General features: G+C 48.4%; 1 protein-coding gene across 1 annotated transcript in view; it reads left to right on the plus strand.

Moving 5' to 3' along the window:
- Positions 4,713-16,331, plus strand: part of PLXNA4 (plexin A4) — a 502,572-nt gene continuing 490,953 nt past the window's right edge. Inside the window, exon 1 of the mRNA XM_021078941.1 lies at positions 4,713-4,805. The gene's annotated coding sequence lies outside the window, so the exon portion shown is untranslated. The remainder of the gene's footprint in view (positions 4,806-16,331) is intronic.

Here is a 16,331-nt window from a genome sequence, read left to right on the forward strand (position 1 = left end):
GACTTCCCATGTCTTTGCCAGAGTAGGACTCTCGTAAGTGTAAATAAGATGCCAATTGCCAGCATATGTACCCAAACTAAGAGACTGAAAACCATGTAAATATCCAGCAGCAGGGGACAAGACAAGTGAACTGTGGTGTATTTTGTTCTAGGATACCATGAATGCTTAAAAATATAAGGTAGATTTATATGGATGGACATGGGGGCTTTAAGACATATTCCAAAAGAAAAAAGTAAGTAGTAGAGCATACATAACAAATTATACCATTTATAGAAATAAAAACAAGAACAAGATAAAACTAAATGTCTCTAGATTCCTATACACTTATATGTAAAAGTATAGAAAATAATCTACAAGGATAAAAACGAGGAAAGTTGTTGCTTTTCGGGTGGATTTGAGGTGCTAATCAAGGGGATTTTGGTTTTTATTGTTGGGATTTTAATCGTCATAAAGCATCATTAATGTACTCCTTATGAGATTAAAAATAAATTAATAAAAATAAGGAAATGAGGAGTTCCTGTTGTGGCTCAGCAGAAACAAATCTGACTAATATCCATGAGATTGCAGGTTTGATCCCTGGCCTCGCTCAGTGGGTTAAGGATCCACTGTTGCTGTGAGCTGTGGTGTACGTGGCTCAGGTCTGGCATTTCTGTGGCTGTGGCATAGGCTGGCAGCTGTAGCTCCGATTCCACCCCTAGCCTGGGAACTTCCAAATGCCGCAGGTGGGGCCCTAAAAAACGAAAAAAAAAAAAAAATGGAAATGAATATGTAAACTAAGAAACCAGATTAAAAAAATCTAACTGTGCTGGATTTTGCAAATATGAATAACAGTGTTATTTATTATATTTTGTATGGTTGTCATAATGGTTGAAGATCTTGTACAAAGAAACAAAAACTAGCCAAAACAAGAATCCTCTCACAAAAGCCTCAGAAGCAGGGTCACTTCCAAAATCACAGGAGTTCCTGGGATGAAGACCTCATGCATACTAGCGTGTTAAGCAACTTTTTAGGACCGGCGGGCATGAATGTGGCCCTGGAGCCTCGAACACATTTACCAAAGAAAAAGAGCTTATCAAGAAAACCCGGTGACAAGCGGTGTTGCTGTTTTGTCCAGCAGTTGTCAAATTAGGCTCCGGTTGGAGTGAGAGGTCCCACAGCTGAGATGAAAGAGCTGGTCACACATTTTCATTTCGTTTCTAGAATATGTCAGACACTGTCCTAGGAACTGAAACAGAGCAACAAATAAGACTGTCACTGTCACTTCCCGTGGGGAGTTTACCGTCTAGAGATGTCCTCCTCATTTACAGATTCCATTCATGCAGAGACTTTTCTCCATTTTCAGTTTTTCTCCCATAAATTTTCCCTTTGGTTTTTGATATTGCTTGTTACCAGCAAGCACAGACAATTGCAATAAAGATGAACCAGTAGCAAATGAATATTAACGGGGAAATGCAGAAATCGTTTTTTAATGTTTAATTTGACAACTCATCTTGTTGGACATGCATGCCTGGATGTGCTGTTATATTTCATACACATGATATAATCGTATTGTCTCCTGCTAAAATTGTTGACTTGTAAAATGAAATTGAAAATATAAATATCTTAGGGAGTTATACAGAGAGCATCATGATGTCTAGACTTGGTAATACCTGAAAACGTGTGAAGACCACTGACATACGCTTGGATCTTTTGCGGAGTTGTTTATCTTTCCTAAGGATCCAAAGCAGGCAGAAAGTGCTGTGAAGAAGGCTTTCTGGGATTTACACTTCCCTGACATTTTCCTGGTGTTCTGAGTCATTTCCTTCTGAGCCACATCTTGCCTAGTCACCAGGCAGTGTCTGGGTCATAGAAACAGTCTAACAAATTTTTAAAATTTTCCAAATAGTTTCTATCGTGTCCTTGTCTTTCTTAATGCTGTGATGCCTGCAGTGATACTCCCTAAATACACTTTCTTTCCTGGCCCCTCTGCTCGGGTAGGACAGTTCCTCAAAACCTGTCCTCCCAACCTTAGCCTTCTGCTTCTTTGCCCCCTCCTCCTCCAGTCCTCACAATTGCGTATCACAAAAGCATGTGCATCCTCAGAGTACTGGCCAGAGTGAGCCTGGCCTAGAGGAGAGGGGGAAAGACCAGGTGGCGGGCCAAGGTAGGCAGAACTAGAGGGCGGGAGGGAGGGAACGGCTGAGAACAGTCTTAGCTTAATAATTACCGTCCTGTCACACAATCACCTGTTTATTTACTTAGCAAAGCATATGTGTTAAGCACCACCTAAGTGCCAGAACCAGGGGATGTGAGGATAAACTGAAAGAACACAGCCTCTGCTTTCATGAAGCTTTGCCTGGTAAGACACAGTGAAGAATGAGTGGGCCTTTGCCGCACTTTAGGACGAGGGCTGTGGCCGGCTGAACAGGGTGCTATGGGAGTTCGTGGGCTCAGACAGAAGTAGGAGGGAATGCTTCCTAAGAAGGCCACATAGCACACCAAGAAGCCAGACCCTGCTAGTTGTCCCCTAATATTCCTCCTCTTCTTCCTTTAATAATAGTATGTCCAAAGCATGCTGGGTAGCTGGTCAATGTCTGCCTGGCTAGAGATTATCTTTCCCAGGGTTCCTTGCAGCTAAGTTCAGCCGTGTGACTAAATTCAGGTCATGACATCTGAGCAGAAGTAATGAGTGTACTTTCGGTTTCTGGCCCTAAGATGAAGGATGTGCCTTCCTTCTCATATTATTGTCTAAAAAGGGGTGGTAACTGGAGCAGCCGTCTTAGACCATGAGATGGAAGCTCAGCAGTAAGGGTGGCAGAGAAGAAAAGTAAAAAGAGCTGGAAACAATGCTGGGCAGCAGAGTTGCCCTAGCAGCTCAAAACCTGTTGACTATTATGTGGGCAAGAATTTTAAAATTACTTCTGCTGTAAGTTACTGTTGCTTAGTCTCTGTTAGAGCAGCTGGACCAATACAGCAAGCCATGTATCAGGTTTAAAAGTTTCTAAGGTTTAAAAGAGTTCCAAATTCCTAATCCTCTCCTTAACCACGTGGGATCCTATGGTGTAATTTAAGAGCAGCCCTTGCAACAGCTGATGTGGGAAATGGGCTGTTGAGATCCAATGGAGAGGTAGCTTCAGTGATAGAAGTACTTTTCCAATTTAATTCCCCTGAAATTTTCTTGAAAACAAAGATCCACTGGAGTTCCTTCTGTGGTGCAACCAGATCAGTGGTGTCTTGGGAGCTCTGGGGATACAGGTTTGATTCCCAGCTGGGCACAGTGGGTTAAGGATCTGGTGTTGCTGCAGCTGCAGCTCAGGTCGCAACTGTGGTTTGGACCTGATCCCTGGCCCAGGAACTCCAGGTGCCATGGGGCAGCCAAAAAATAAAAAATAAAAACAAAGATCCACTGCCTTAGGAGCTGAAAGAGTAAAAAGAAGGATTTATGTATTTGGCCCCAACTTGAACTCTTTTCTGTTGGGGAGACGTAAGACATGCAGAAACCAGGAACACAGAGTCATTTTCGCTCTGGCTTGGAGATCTGCAGGCCAGAGTTGCAGGAGGGATTTGGGGTCAGAGTGTAGACTGCCCTCAATTCCTGAGCAGGTCTGCTCAGATGGCACCTTCTTGGTCTCCAGGCTTGCTTATCACACTCCGGGTCATGTCTTATGTCTTGACCCCTTCTTTACCCAGTTCCCTGTTCTTCCTTCCTCCATGGCACTACAGCTGGTTGACACTACCAAGGAGCACCCTCGCAGCAGTTCAAGCTGGGAGAGACCAGGCTGCAGAGACAAACAGGACCCTGGTAGCATCTGGTTCTCTAGAGAGAGTATCAGTCAGGTTAAGTTAGGTTGTGCTGCAGTAACAGTCTCCCAAACCTCAAATCCAGTATGGCTCAGTAGCATCTGTAATTTAACCACTTAAGGCTTCCTGGATGAGCATCCACGACACCACATTTCAACACGAGGTTTCGGGCTTTGTGGGGGCAAGAGAAGAGAGGACATGGGTATTGTGGGATTTGATGCCTCCAAGCAGAGGGGAGACATTTATTGGACATACAAGTCATGTAGTCACTCCTACCTTCAAGGACTGGGGAGTGCAGTCTTCCCATGTGTGTCTGGAAGGGAAGGAGAACTGGAAATATATGAGCAGCAGCAGCAGCCACCATAGGATCACGCTGTGAGAGGGTGATGGGTGAACAGGGAGTCTGCAAAGCAGGCATGCGCCCCAGGAGGTACACAAGATGATGCCCTGGGTGAAGGAAGAACAGTGGAACTTCCAGTTATATTTATCCTTTATAGCCTCCTTTTCAAATGTCTATTTTTTGAGTATGTCTATTATACTTGTTATAACGAGTATGTCTATTTATAAGATGCATAATGTATATGTAGAGGTACATGATGATAATTTATAAGTAAATAAATATGCATACACTGGGGGTGGATGCCCAAAAAAGTTCTGTGGATGGAGCAAGCAATCAAATGTGTTTGGTGACCACGAGGCCAGAGAATAAAACACAAAAACCCTAGGCTGTGAGTGCTGAAGGCTCCTTGAAAATAGGACCCGGAGCCCTTAACCCCAATGTGACTCAGTTTCCGTGGCTGTGACATTCCGATCATGATTCCCTTTTCAGAAGCCTCTAGGATTGATACCTAAAAGGTTCTTAAGGAACAGAGGCTGAGACAGGGTTAGAATTAGGTTGAATACCTTTTTCACTTCTCCTGCCTGTAGCCAGCAAACACGAAGGCAGCTGCAGTGCTTTGCAGAAGGATTGCAAATGTGCATTCAGGACGGATCGGGGTGCACCGTGCCTGGCGTGAGCACATTGGGTGAGTGCTGGTGTTTGCTGTCAGGCAGAAAGTGCTGCCTCGGTCAGGAGAGCCGTGCCGAGGGTGGTGGTGGGAGTAATGAGGGACCCCGGCCATTATCTGCCAATGCTCTCCCTGGAGAGGCCGAAAATCTTTGAAAGAGTCGCTCTGGGGGAAGCTCTGGGATAAAAAGTCTGGCTGATGCAGAGAGAAAAGGAGAGAACATAAACGCATGCACATGTTTGTGTTTGTATGTGTGTGTGTGTGTGTGTGTGTGTGTGTGTGTGTGTGTGTGTGTGCATGTGAGTGTGTGTTTGTATGTCTGTGAGTTTTTCTTCCTCTGGTTCAAACAGGGTCTCTCAGCCCTGGGACATGAGAAAAAGGGAAGAAAGACTGCAGAGGGGCGATTGGCACAGGGAATGAGAGGCAGGTGCCGGGGGGAGAGGTGTGGAGAGAAAGTGTCGGAAGACAGATCTGAAAGTAAACAGCAGAAATGACTATTTGTTGTAGCTGAAGCCGTCAGCGCTCTGGGAGATGAAAGCCTATAATCCAGAGGCCTTAGGAGACCGTTCAGACCAGAGGGCTCCTGACTGCCGGCCGCTGGGCAGGAGCAGCCCCAGCCCCTGTGGCTCCCACTCAGCGGGGGGCATGGGCTGCCCGATGTCTCCACAGGCGGAGCCAGGGCGGAGAGGCTGAGACCTCGGTGTGTGTGTGTATAATGCAGCATCTTCTCCCCTTGGAGCCCTGCTCCGCCTCCCAGCTCCCACCTGTGTGAAGGACACCATCAATTTTCCAGTGGTCCAGGCTCAATGCCTCTGCATCTCCCTGACACCCGCTCCTCACTCAGTCAGTTGTTGCTCCTGACAATTCGCCCCTTGTCTGGATCCCTGTCCTCTTCCTCCCTGTGCCTCCTCCCCAGGTCAGGAGAACAAAAAACATTGCATGTTGTAAATCCCTGTACTGGGAGGGTCCCCTGGGGGTCCAGTGGTTAGGACTCTGCACTTTCACCACTGCAGCCCAGATTCAGTCTCTGGGTCTAGGAACTAAGATCCCACCTCAAGCCGCTGCACACTGCAGCCAAAACAAAAACAAAAAGGACCCCCTTGTACTAAATAGTATTTCTTAGGACTTCCTAAGCTTTTGTTTTGTTTTGGTTTTTGTCTTTTCAGGACCGCACCCACAGCATATGGAGGTTCCCAACCTAGGGGTCTAATCAAAACTACAGCTGCCGGCCTACACCACAGCCACAGCAACACAGAATCCAAGCCGCGTCTGCGACCTACACCACAGCTCACGGCAAAGCCAGGTCCTTAACCCACTGAGCAAGGCCAGGGATCGAACCCGAAACCTTATGGTTCCTAGTGGATCCATTTCCGCTGTGCCACAACAGGAACACCAGGACTTCTAGAGCTTTAGTTGCATGGAAGAGAGACCAGCATTCTATGAGAAAGAAAGGCAAACAGAAGAGAGAGATTTTCGCTTAAGAGTAAGGGACATGCTGGGGGCAGGATTGCAGGGAAGGCCCGGAAGAATCTGGAAGCTGGAACCTGACAGCCAGTGGGACCCAGGTGGCCTTCTCACAGCCACTTGATGCCATCTCTGTCTGCACATCTGCCACCCTCCTCTTTCTCCTCAGCTTGCCTTTCTCTGCTGCTCAGCTCACAGTGGGAGGTGCCTCCCGAGGCTCCTGGGTCTTCCCCTCCTCCGTTCAGGAGATGCGGTGCAGTAACTAGACTCATCAGGCAAGTCGGGCCAAGAGCCTCTGTCTTGTGGGTGAGTCCAGGAAGTCGGGTCATTAGGTACAGTTGTGGCCACGTCTGCGACCTCCAGCCTTGTCTCACTTCTGTCCCTGTGGATCTCAACATTTTTTTTTTTTTTTTGGCTGACTTTTGAAAATGTGAGTATAGTTGATTGACAGTATTGCGCCAGTTTCTGCTGTACAGCAAAGTGACCCGGTCATACATATACATACATTCCCTTTCTCATATTATCTTCCATCACGGTCCATCCCAAGTGATGGGACATAGTGCCCTGTGGGGATCTTACCTTTATAACCTCTGCTCTGGACCAGGCTCCTGCAGTCTTCTGCACCTCCTGCTTTCCAGCGTATTGTGGTAACTCATTTTATGAAAACCGTAGTACTGAGTATGCCTGTTCAAACGTCGCCCTCAGTCTGCCACAGCCTCTTTTCTTCCCACCTAAGGGCGCTAGACCTGTCCAGTACCTAGGCCGTGGCCACTGAGCCCTCGAAATCTGGCCAGTCCTAATTGAGATGAGCAGTTAGGTGGCAAAGACACCCTCGATTTTTAACACTTAGGGAAAAAAGAATGTGAAATAGCTCATTAATAATTGTTTATCACGGAGTTCCCATCGTGGCACAGCAGAAACGAATCTGACTAGCATCCATGAGGACGCGGGTTCGATCTCTGGCTTCCGTTCAGTGGGTTAAGGATTCAGCATTGCTCTGGCTGTGGTGTAGGGTGGCAGTTGCAGCTCCGATTCGACCTCTAGCCTGGGAATTTCCATATGCCACGGGTGCAGCCCTAAAAAGGTAAAAAGTAATGATAATAATTGTTTATATTCATCGCGTTGGAAGGGTAATATTGCAGATATACTGAGTTAGGTAAAATGTAACATTAAAATTAATTTCACTTGTTTGTTTTTCACTTTTTTGAGGTGGTTTCGAGAAGATTGAAGCTTCCCTTTGTGACTCACATTTCATTTCTGCAGGATAGGGCTGGGCTAAACCACAGTCTCAGGAAGGGCCCGGGCTTTCTCACTTGCTGCCTTTATTCAAGCTGTTTTTCCTTTCCCACTACCCAGCTCCTACACATACTGCAAAACCTCCTTCCATTGCTGCCCTGTGAAGCTCCATGTCTATAGATATTTCTGTCTGTAGCTATTTACCTTCAGAACTGTTGAATTCTTTTTTTCTTCTTCTTGTACTTTTTTTTTTTTTTGGTATTTTGAAATACACTTTTGGCACCTTTTGCCTTTATTATAATTATTAGTATGTGCGTGTTATCTCCTATATTCCATTGTAGGTCCTTGTGACCATGCTTCATTTATTGTCCACACCCAATAAGCACCTGTAACTGACTGGACATACAAAATCTGAAAGAAAATCGCTCTTGCTGCAGGTGGGTTATTGTGGGCTCAGGTGAGGCTTTTGTCCTGGCCTGTGTCCCATTTCTCCCCATCTCTCCCTCCTCCTCCCTCACACAGCACACCTGCACTCTCTCTCACCTCCATCACCATCTTCATTCAATCATTCATTTATTCCTCAAGTATTTAATGGCACTTTACTGCACCAGGTGCTGGTAAATACAGGTGAATAGAAAGACATGGTCCCTGCCTTAGTGGAAGGTACAGTCTAGCAGGGAAAGCGATGAAAGTGAGTAAGTGTGTCCTTAGGGACGGTGCTATGGGGGATTCAGAAGAGGAACCAGCCCATGGGGAGGGCAGGTTGATTTCGACTCCTGGTCCACTGAAGGCAGTGATGTTTAAGCAGAGGAGGCAGCTGCCTTCAGAGCAGCAGGAGGAGCCTAGGCAGAGGGAATCTGGCGTGGGAAGACCCAGGCGTGGAGGAGAAGCATAGCCTGAGGCCAAAGGCCATCATCTCCGTGGTCCAAGTTCTGGATGGCGAGAGGCATCCCTGGTAGGTCAGGTTCCTCTCTGGGCTCTGCGTTTACTCTCTGAAACTTAGTGAGCCTCGGAGCGTCCTCTTTGACGCTTAAAGTCTCGCAAGATGTTTTTCAACAAAATAACGATTCATTCCATTTCTTCTCACAGTGTTACCCCTAGGAGAACAGGAATAGAGTCCATACTCTGTCAGAAAACCGTGCCTATTGTCTCATTGTAGTGCCCTTTTAATGTACATCAGTGCTTCTTCCCCAGGGGTGATTCTCGTCCCCTTGGGGACCTTTGGCGGCGTCTGAAGACATTTCTGGGGATCACAACCGCTGGGGCCGGGGGTAGTGCTCTTGGCATCTAGTGACTAGAGGTCAGGAAAGTTGCAAACATCTTATAAAGTGCTGGACAGCCTCCCACAACAAAGAAGTACTGGCTCAAATGTCAAGAGTGCTGAGGTTGAGATATTCTGCTGTGAATAAAGTCAGGAGAGACGTATTCTTCTGAGCGACGGAAAGCTCTGTCTGTGGCAGAGGCTGCCACTTGCCCCCTCACTCAGGTTCCCTCTGTTTCAGCAGAAGCCGCTCATTTTTTTTCCAGATCATGAAGCAGCCAGTTGAAGGGGCGCCATTTCCCAGTGTCTCATGCAGTTAAGTGTGGCCCTGTGACTAAGTCCTGACCACTGAGATGTCAGCAGAAATGTCACATCCTATGGGAAGCTGGCTAAAAACGAATTGACATGGCTTGCCGTGGTCGTGGGGACATTCGCTCTTGTTTTCCTTCTTTCTGCTGCGTAGAACATAGTGTGACTGCAGGAACTCAGCCAGCCATTTGGATGCCAAAGGCTTTGAGTATGGAAGCCAGGAAGTGGCCTGGAGGGGACCTTGGAGATGGCAGAGCGCAAAGACAGAAGGAGGCTTGCTCTCCAGTGGCTGCATGGAGCCCCTGGACTCCCCGCTCCAGATATGACTCACATGAACCAATGACTCTGTGTGTTCAGATCTCTTATTTGGAGTCGCCTGTCATATAGGGCATATAGGTCGTGTACCAGCCTCTCCCTGTGGAGAGATGTGCATGTAGCCCATCTTCCAGGATGGCCCCCACGTGGCTCGAGGGATTCCCCACCTTTGCGTGTGCCTTGCGGTGTTGGGCTCAGTGCCGCAGCCGCCTCGTCCTGTGATCCCTTATGCAAGATGCGCCGCAGTGAGCGAGCCGGGTACCGAGGGCTGCGCCCGGGCCCGGCCCCGCACCGTCCCTTTTGAAGTCTGCAGTTCTGTGCCGAAGCTTGGATGTGGAAGTGCTAAGGCGTGTTTGCCAAAGGCTGGAGTTTTGATGTGGAGTGGAGAAATAGCTGTTACTTTGAGGGGGAGAAAAACACCTTTCATTTCTTCAGGGAAAGATAAGCGAGGCAGCTCTGCGGCTTCTCACTTCGGATCCTCTGGGGAGCAGATGTTCCTGGAGGAATGGCTGGTCCAGAGGCAACATATTTAAGTTCGCAACCACCACACATTGAGATGTTAGACATTTCAGCGTTGCTAAAGAAAACCACCAAATTAAACAGCCAACTTTCCCCTCTTAGTTTTGTCGAAGAGACTTTCAAAAAATTCACTTGGCTGCGGGCGGCGGGGCTGGCTCATTTGCCAGCCTCGGGGATGGAGGATGAGGTGGCCACGGGATGGGGGTTGGGAGAGGAGCGACGGGAGGAGGTGAGGGAGAGGGAGGTGCCTGGATGCACAGAGATGCCTCCCACCCTCGTGGGCCGAGCAGGGAACCACCGCCACCAGCCATACGCGCCCTTGCTCAGCCGCCTCTCAAGCAGCACACCTCTGCTCTTCTAAGACTGGTATCAACACACTGAAGGGGAAAGCCACCCCTCCGCCCTGTGGGTGGCTGTCTCCTGAAAGCCCCACCTTGCAAGAAAGAGGAAGCTGGCGGGAGAAGAGAGCCTTGGGTAAATGCATGGGAAGAATTGCTTCGGATTAGAATGAACCACACCCGGGCTTGAAATGGTGTGCTTTGGGCTGGGAACGTGCTTCTCTTGGCCTTCGGACCCCCTTATCCTTCCTGCCCACTTTCCTTCCTAAAACACGGCAGGGGCTGGATGTTGGGAGAGGTAGTTGCCGAGTGCAGGGAAGTGGAGCTTCCAGCAGCTGGATCCGTCCTAGCTGTGGGCTGAAGAAGAGAAAATTCAGCCTTTTATTTTTAGCAGGTGGAAGGAGGCAGGGACACTCTGATGCAGGGTCTGAGGAGCTGTTTCTAGAACTGAGGATGAGAAGGTTGGGACCGTCCCTCCGAACACCCACCTGAAGCGCCAGGCCAGGCAGCAGCAGGGGCAGGCCTGCCACGCAAACGGCACAGCTCTGCTTCCTCCTCTCGAGGGCTCTGGATGCCTGTGCTCTGGGCGAGACACTGAGGCCCAGAGAGCTGCAGTGGCTTGTCTCCCATTGCCCAGCAGGTCCCCCGGCATCTCCTTGAAGGGTTTTGTCTATGCGATTGCTTTGGCTTCATAATATCACTTTCTACGCTGTTGCTTGGATGTGTTCCATGAATGCCCCGCTATGTGAAGCTCTTTCTTAAAATAGGAAAAGGATACGCTCCTCTGAAGGGATGGAAGGACCTTGTGAAGAGAACTGGGCATAATGACAAGTCACCCGGTTTCACTAGTTCAAGCAGGCAGATGGTGGATAGAACCGAAGCCAGACAATTTGCACTTACCAAATTAGCACCCGTCTGTTAGTCTGCAGAACCAGGGGGAAAAAAAATGGGCATCTCTCTTTTCACCATATAAGGTAAATAAAAACCAGTGCTCACAGAGTGTTGGCCCTACAGATGCAGAAGCTGTGTTATCTGAGCCGCCCTGCTCTCGGCCCCATGTTCCCCGTGTCCCAGGCGGCCTGGAGGGATGGAAAGAACTCAGACTGTGGGGTCAGACAGGCATAGGTTCAAATCCCTGCTCTGGTACTTACCATAGCCACTTGGCCTTGGGCGGCTTAACTCCAGAGAGGCTGTTGGCTCACCTGTAAAATTGGAATGATAACACCCATTCATCCAATGAAACAAATAAAAGTAGGTAGTAGGCCTTCTACTGTGACAGCCCATCAGCAGTGGCCCCAGACCACGCTCTGACCCCAGCTAGTCCTCACCTGTGCATGACAGTGGACGCATGAATAGTAGCTCAGGGGACCAAGGAGCGTGTTTGGCCCAGGGCAGATTCCCTGTCACCCCAAGACACACCCTCAGACCACGCATTCTTGTCATCAGCCTTCTGTGACAACAGGATGGGGGCTTTATCCTTACCCCAGGGCTTCTGATCTTATGACAGAGCATCTCCTGTACTTGGAAGGGAGCCACTGGCAGTTTCAAAACAGGCAATTTGTCTGTCACCACCCCTTCTCCCACCTATTACTGAGTCCCCCTCCTCTATGTCAGGCCCTGACCTGGCACTGGGAGACTGGCCCTGACCTCAGAGAAGTCAGAATCTAGGAGAGAAGAGAGGTAGTCAAACAAGTAATTACAATATGACTTTAAAAATGCTGTACTCACGGGATCATGATCCGACTTGGCATGAGGAGGGGGCAGAGGAGGCTGGGAGAGGTCGCCCATGCAGACACAGAGCTGCATCTTTAGGGAGGTTGGGGATTTTGGCAGGTAGCCAAGGGGGCAGAAGTAACAGCATCTGAGTGAGGCTTTGGGACATGGGCCTGGCTCTCTCAGGAGCACTGCAGTGTGACAAGGGTGACAAGTGTCAAGACCGCCCAAGGGTATAGGATGTGAGCTGCCGAGTGAAGCCCAGTCCCACCCTGAACGTGAGCCTGGAGATGAGGGAGGCCTAGTTAGCGGAGTAAGTGACACCTTCGGGTTTGCCTTTGGGAAGGTCTGTTTGGCTGCGCTGGGGACGGTGGACCATGAGAGCAAACATGGAGGCAGGGAGGCTCGTTTGGGGACTATTGCAAGAGCCCGGAGGGCCAGAGCCAAGGTGGTGGCAGAGGGGCGGTGAGAAGAGAGACTGGCAGCCATGGTGATGAACTGGACGAGCAGAATGAGAGACAGGAGGTTGAGGATGATCTACTGCCTTCTTGGGTAATTAGAATTGGGGGCCAGCTTTCTCTATGGCACTTCAGTTGTACTGCCTGCAGTTTTTTCCTCCATTGTTCTTTGACCACAAGTTCCTGGAATGCAGATGCGAAGTCTTATTCATTCCAGTTGTACCTCTCGTGCTAATACAGAAGAGAAGCCCCATAACCACAGAATTAATGTGCTGATGAATGAATGAATGAGTGAGTGAACTGTTCATTCTGCCTGTACTGCACACCCCTGCTGCGAGAGCGGGTGTCCAGCTGGCCTATTGCGGCTCCCAGCGTGGGCCCTCACAGATGCCTGTCCAACCCCGTGGGGTGATGATGAGGATGGGCTGGGGATGATGCTAGTGACGATGGTGATGCCGTCACTTTGCTCACCTGCCCCTTTCCAGACCTAGTGCTTCTCAGCTTCTCTGGGGGACACAGGAGGCCTAATTAATTAATGTGAGCAAAGTGTCCTGATCGGAACTTCTTGGCTGGAAGAAACCACAGGCTCAGGGAAGGTTTCCATTACACAGCGATCACTGCGCTCATAGCTTGCAAGGGGCCCGGTTAAGGCTCTTCTATCAAAGGAAGATAAAACTCCAATCCCCTTAGCCTGCTTATTACACTTCAGAACTATCCGTCTCTCCATCTATAAAAATTTCCCTTGATTCCTCATCTGCTCAATATAGATTTGCAGCTGCTCTTCGGCTGTGCTCTGGGCTGCTGCTGGCTGGTGGGGGGAGCTCCCAGGTGAAGCCGGAAGAGATCAAGGCTTGGTGGAGGAGGCGGGGAGGTGAGAGGCAGCTTCACCCGAGACAACTGGGTGTCTGTACTTTCCCCAGCATCCTGAGCTGTGATGCATCTTATGTGCTCAGAGGGCATGTCTCTGGTGGGCCTGTGCAGCGCCGTCTCTGTGAACAGGAATGCTTAGACCATGGCTTTTCTGGTGAACTGAGGATGGTTAAAAAAAGCAAAAACAAAACAAAAACCCTTGTTTTGGTTAGCCTTCTAAACCTCCTTTTTTAAATTTTATTTTCATTATAGTTGATTTACAGTGTGGCGTCAATTTCTGCAGTACGGCATAGTGACCCAGTGACCCATTCTTTTTCTCATGTTATCTTCCATCATGGTCTATCCCAAGAGATTGGATATAGTTCCCTGTGCTGTACAGTAGGACCTCATTGCTGATCCATTTTATTTTAAAGGATTTTTTATTTTGTCCATTATAGTTGGTTTACAGTGTCCTGTCAATTTTCTCCTGTACAGCAAAGCGACCCAGTCACACCTACATATATACATTCTTTTTCTCACATTATCCTCCATCGTGCTCCATCACAGGTGACTAGCTATAGTTCCCAGTGCTGTACAGGAGGTGCTTATCCATTTTAAATGTAATAATTTGCATCTTTCAACCCCAAACTCCCCGTCCACCCCACTCCCTCCCCCTCCCCCTCGGCAACCATAAGTCTGTTCTCTACGTTTGTGAGTCTCTCTTTGGTAGAGAGGTCCATTTAAACTTCAGTCCATTTTCCTTCCTTAAGCTGTTTGAACACTGAATACTGTTTACTTCCGATCATGACTCAGAATCCCCGTGCTGAAATGCCAGTTTTTGTTACACACAGACACACACACACACACACACACACACACACACACACACACACACAGGTACAGGGACTGGGTGATCCTGGGCCACAGTCTTGATTTTACTTGGCTGACTTCTAGACGTCGGTTTGTTTCTCATGATTGGCATCTCCTGAAAGTTGAAGATAGATAATTCTCAATATATGAGGGTTTGTGTTGCTTTCTGGTTAATGAAAGTCTTGCCAGGTATCTCCCTATCTTCTCTCAGGCCCAAAGTGAGATGTGGCCCTGCCAGGTCAGGATAGCTTATAAACTGTGCCCGGCCCTGTTGCGAACTCCCTGCGTGAACTTGGCTATGTAGTGAGTCCTGCTATAACGCTTGATTGGGAAACGCAGATTTGTTCCATGGCGATTGATGGCTTAGGGAGCAATTTGAGCAGAATACACATTTCACATTTACTTATGTGCCATTCAGCCTGTGAGAAATACTAGGCAACCGTAGAAAAGTGCACACAGCTGAGCTGAGGAGCGTGAGAAAGTGTGAGGGCACGCAGCAGCCTCAAACGTTTGCTGGCCGCCTCAGTTCACCGCACCTTACAAGCCACACCCACCCACAGCTGTCCTTACAACTCTCTGTTGACCTCATGGTGTAATAACTCACAAGCTGCAGGCTTTCCAGTGCCCATTTCCATAAGCAAACATCAGAACCTTTGCAGGATAAAGTACCGTATTTATTGTAGTATTTATGGATTTCGTAATCATTTTGCATGTGTCCAAGTGTGCTACCATTTTTATTAGATTCCTCTTCTTTTTCTTGTTCTTTTTTTTTTTTTTTTTTGCTTTTTGGGGCCACACCCACGGCATATAGAAGGTCCCAGCTAGGAGTCAAATCAGAGCTGTAGCTGCCTACACCACAGCCACAGCAATGCAGGATCTGAACCACATCTGCAACCAACACAACAGCTCATGGCAATGCCAGATCCTTTAACCCACTGAGTGAGGCCAGGGATTGAACCTGCATCCTCATGGGATTGAACCTGCGTCCTCGTGAATACTAGTCGGGTTGCTTACCACCGAGCAGCGATGGGAACTCCCCTTCTTCTTCTTTTTTAAATATGTCATTGATGAAGTATTTGAATGTTGTGCCTCTAACCTCATTTTCCGATGAGCCCTGTGGTTTTTTTAATCGAGCCATTTTGCACTTGGTAGTGATTTTTAGGAACTCGTATGTTACGTTATAGCAAAACTGGCTGTAAATGGGGGGCTCTGAACCTCAGTCTAACCAGCTGGGAAAGGAAGGCAGTGTTTTCTTGGAGAGAAGGGACCTTATTAAATATGCAAATGACATTCGAGCTCCTTACCACAGGCCACTTTGATTGCTCACCCAAGGTACCTAACTTATAAAGAACATTTCTAGAAGTCTCAGGATAGCTTCCACTTTACAGAAATGGAAAACTGAGTCAAATTTTAAAATGGATGTATAAGGTGGTATCACTTCAGCTTTTTTTTCCTTTGTGGTATCTGGAGAACAGAACACACGTCATCGTGTCCCCCCCCCTGCCCCCCAGTTATAGAGTTATGCATGAAATTACTTTGTGGAATAAGCACCATGCATGAAGCTACTTGATGGAATAAGGGGCAGAACTAGCACATACTAAGTCTTTCCTATGGCACAGATGCGCTGTATAGATCATCTCACTTCATCTTCCCTCCATACTGTTTCCATATTGAACTCCGGCCAGTCTGGATGTGGGGTTATATCAGCGGACAGAGCACAGTGCTGCCTTCCAGGAGCTGAGCTTCTAATGGAGAGCGAGAGACAGCGTGCCAACAAACCAGCGTACCCTTGGCCCTGGGGTAGTGAGTTGCTGTGGAGACAGCAGTGGGGGGCGGTATTCGGGACAGGGGGAACAGAAGGGACATCGGAGGGGGCATGGAGCAGGGCACAGCAGCACTGCCATCTCCATTCTGCAGGTGAAGAAACTGAGCTAAAGAAAGAAAGGCTGAGTGGCTCGGAGCCTTCAGGAGGCATAGGGGAGGTAGCGGGAGGGTGGGGAGAATGGAGTTAGTTCCCTGGTCTACAGGGAGAGGTAGGACGTATAGAGAGGACTGGGCTGAGTCTAATTTTACTTCAAAGTCCAGTTTCTTTGTCTCCTTCTGAGCAGTTTCTTCTGTTGACACTTGATCTTCCTAAAACATGGCTTCCCTCCTGTTACCCCCAATCTTGTTCAAGGACCTGGGAGGTTTCTCTGATGATGACTGTGTTAGG

Source organism: Sus scrofa, chromosome 18 (genome assembly GCF_000003025.6).
Source record: "Sus scrofa isolate TJ Tabasco breed Duroc chromosome 18, Sscrofa11.1, whole genome shotgun sequence".
Lineage (NCBI taxonomy): Eukaryota > Metazoa > Chordata > Mammalia > Artiodactyla > Suidae > Sus > Sus scrofa.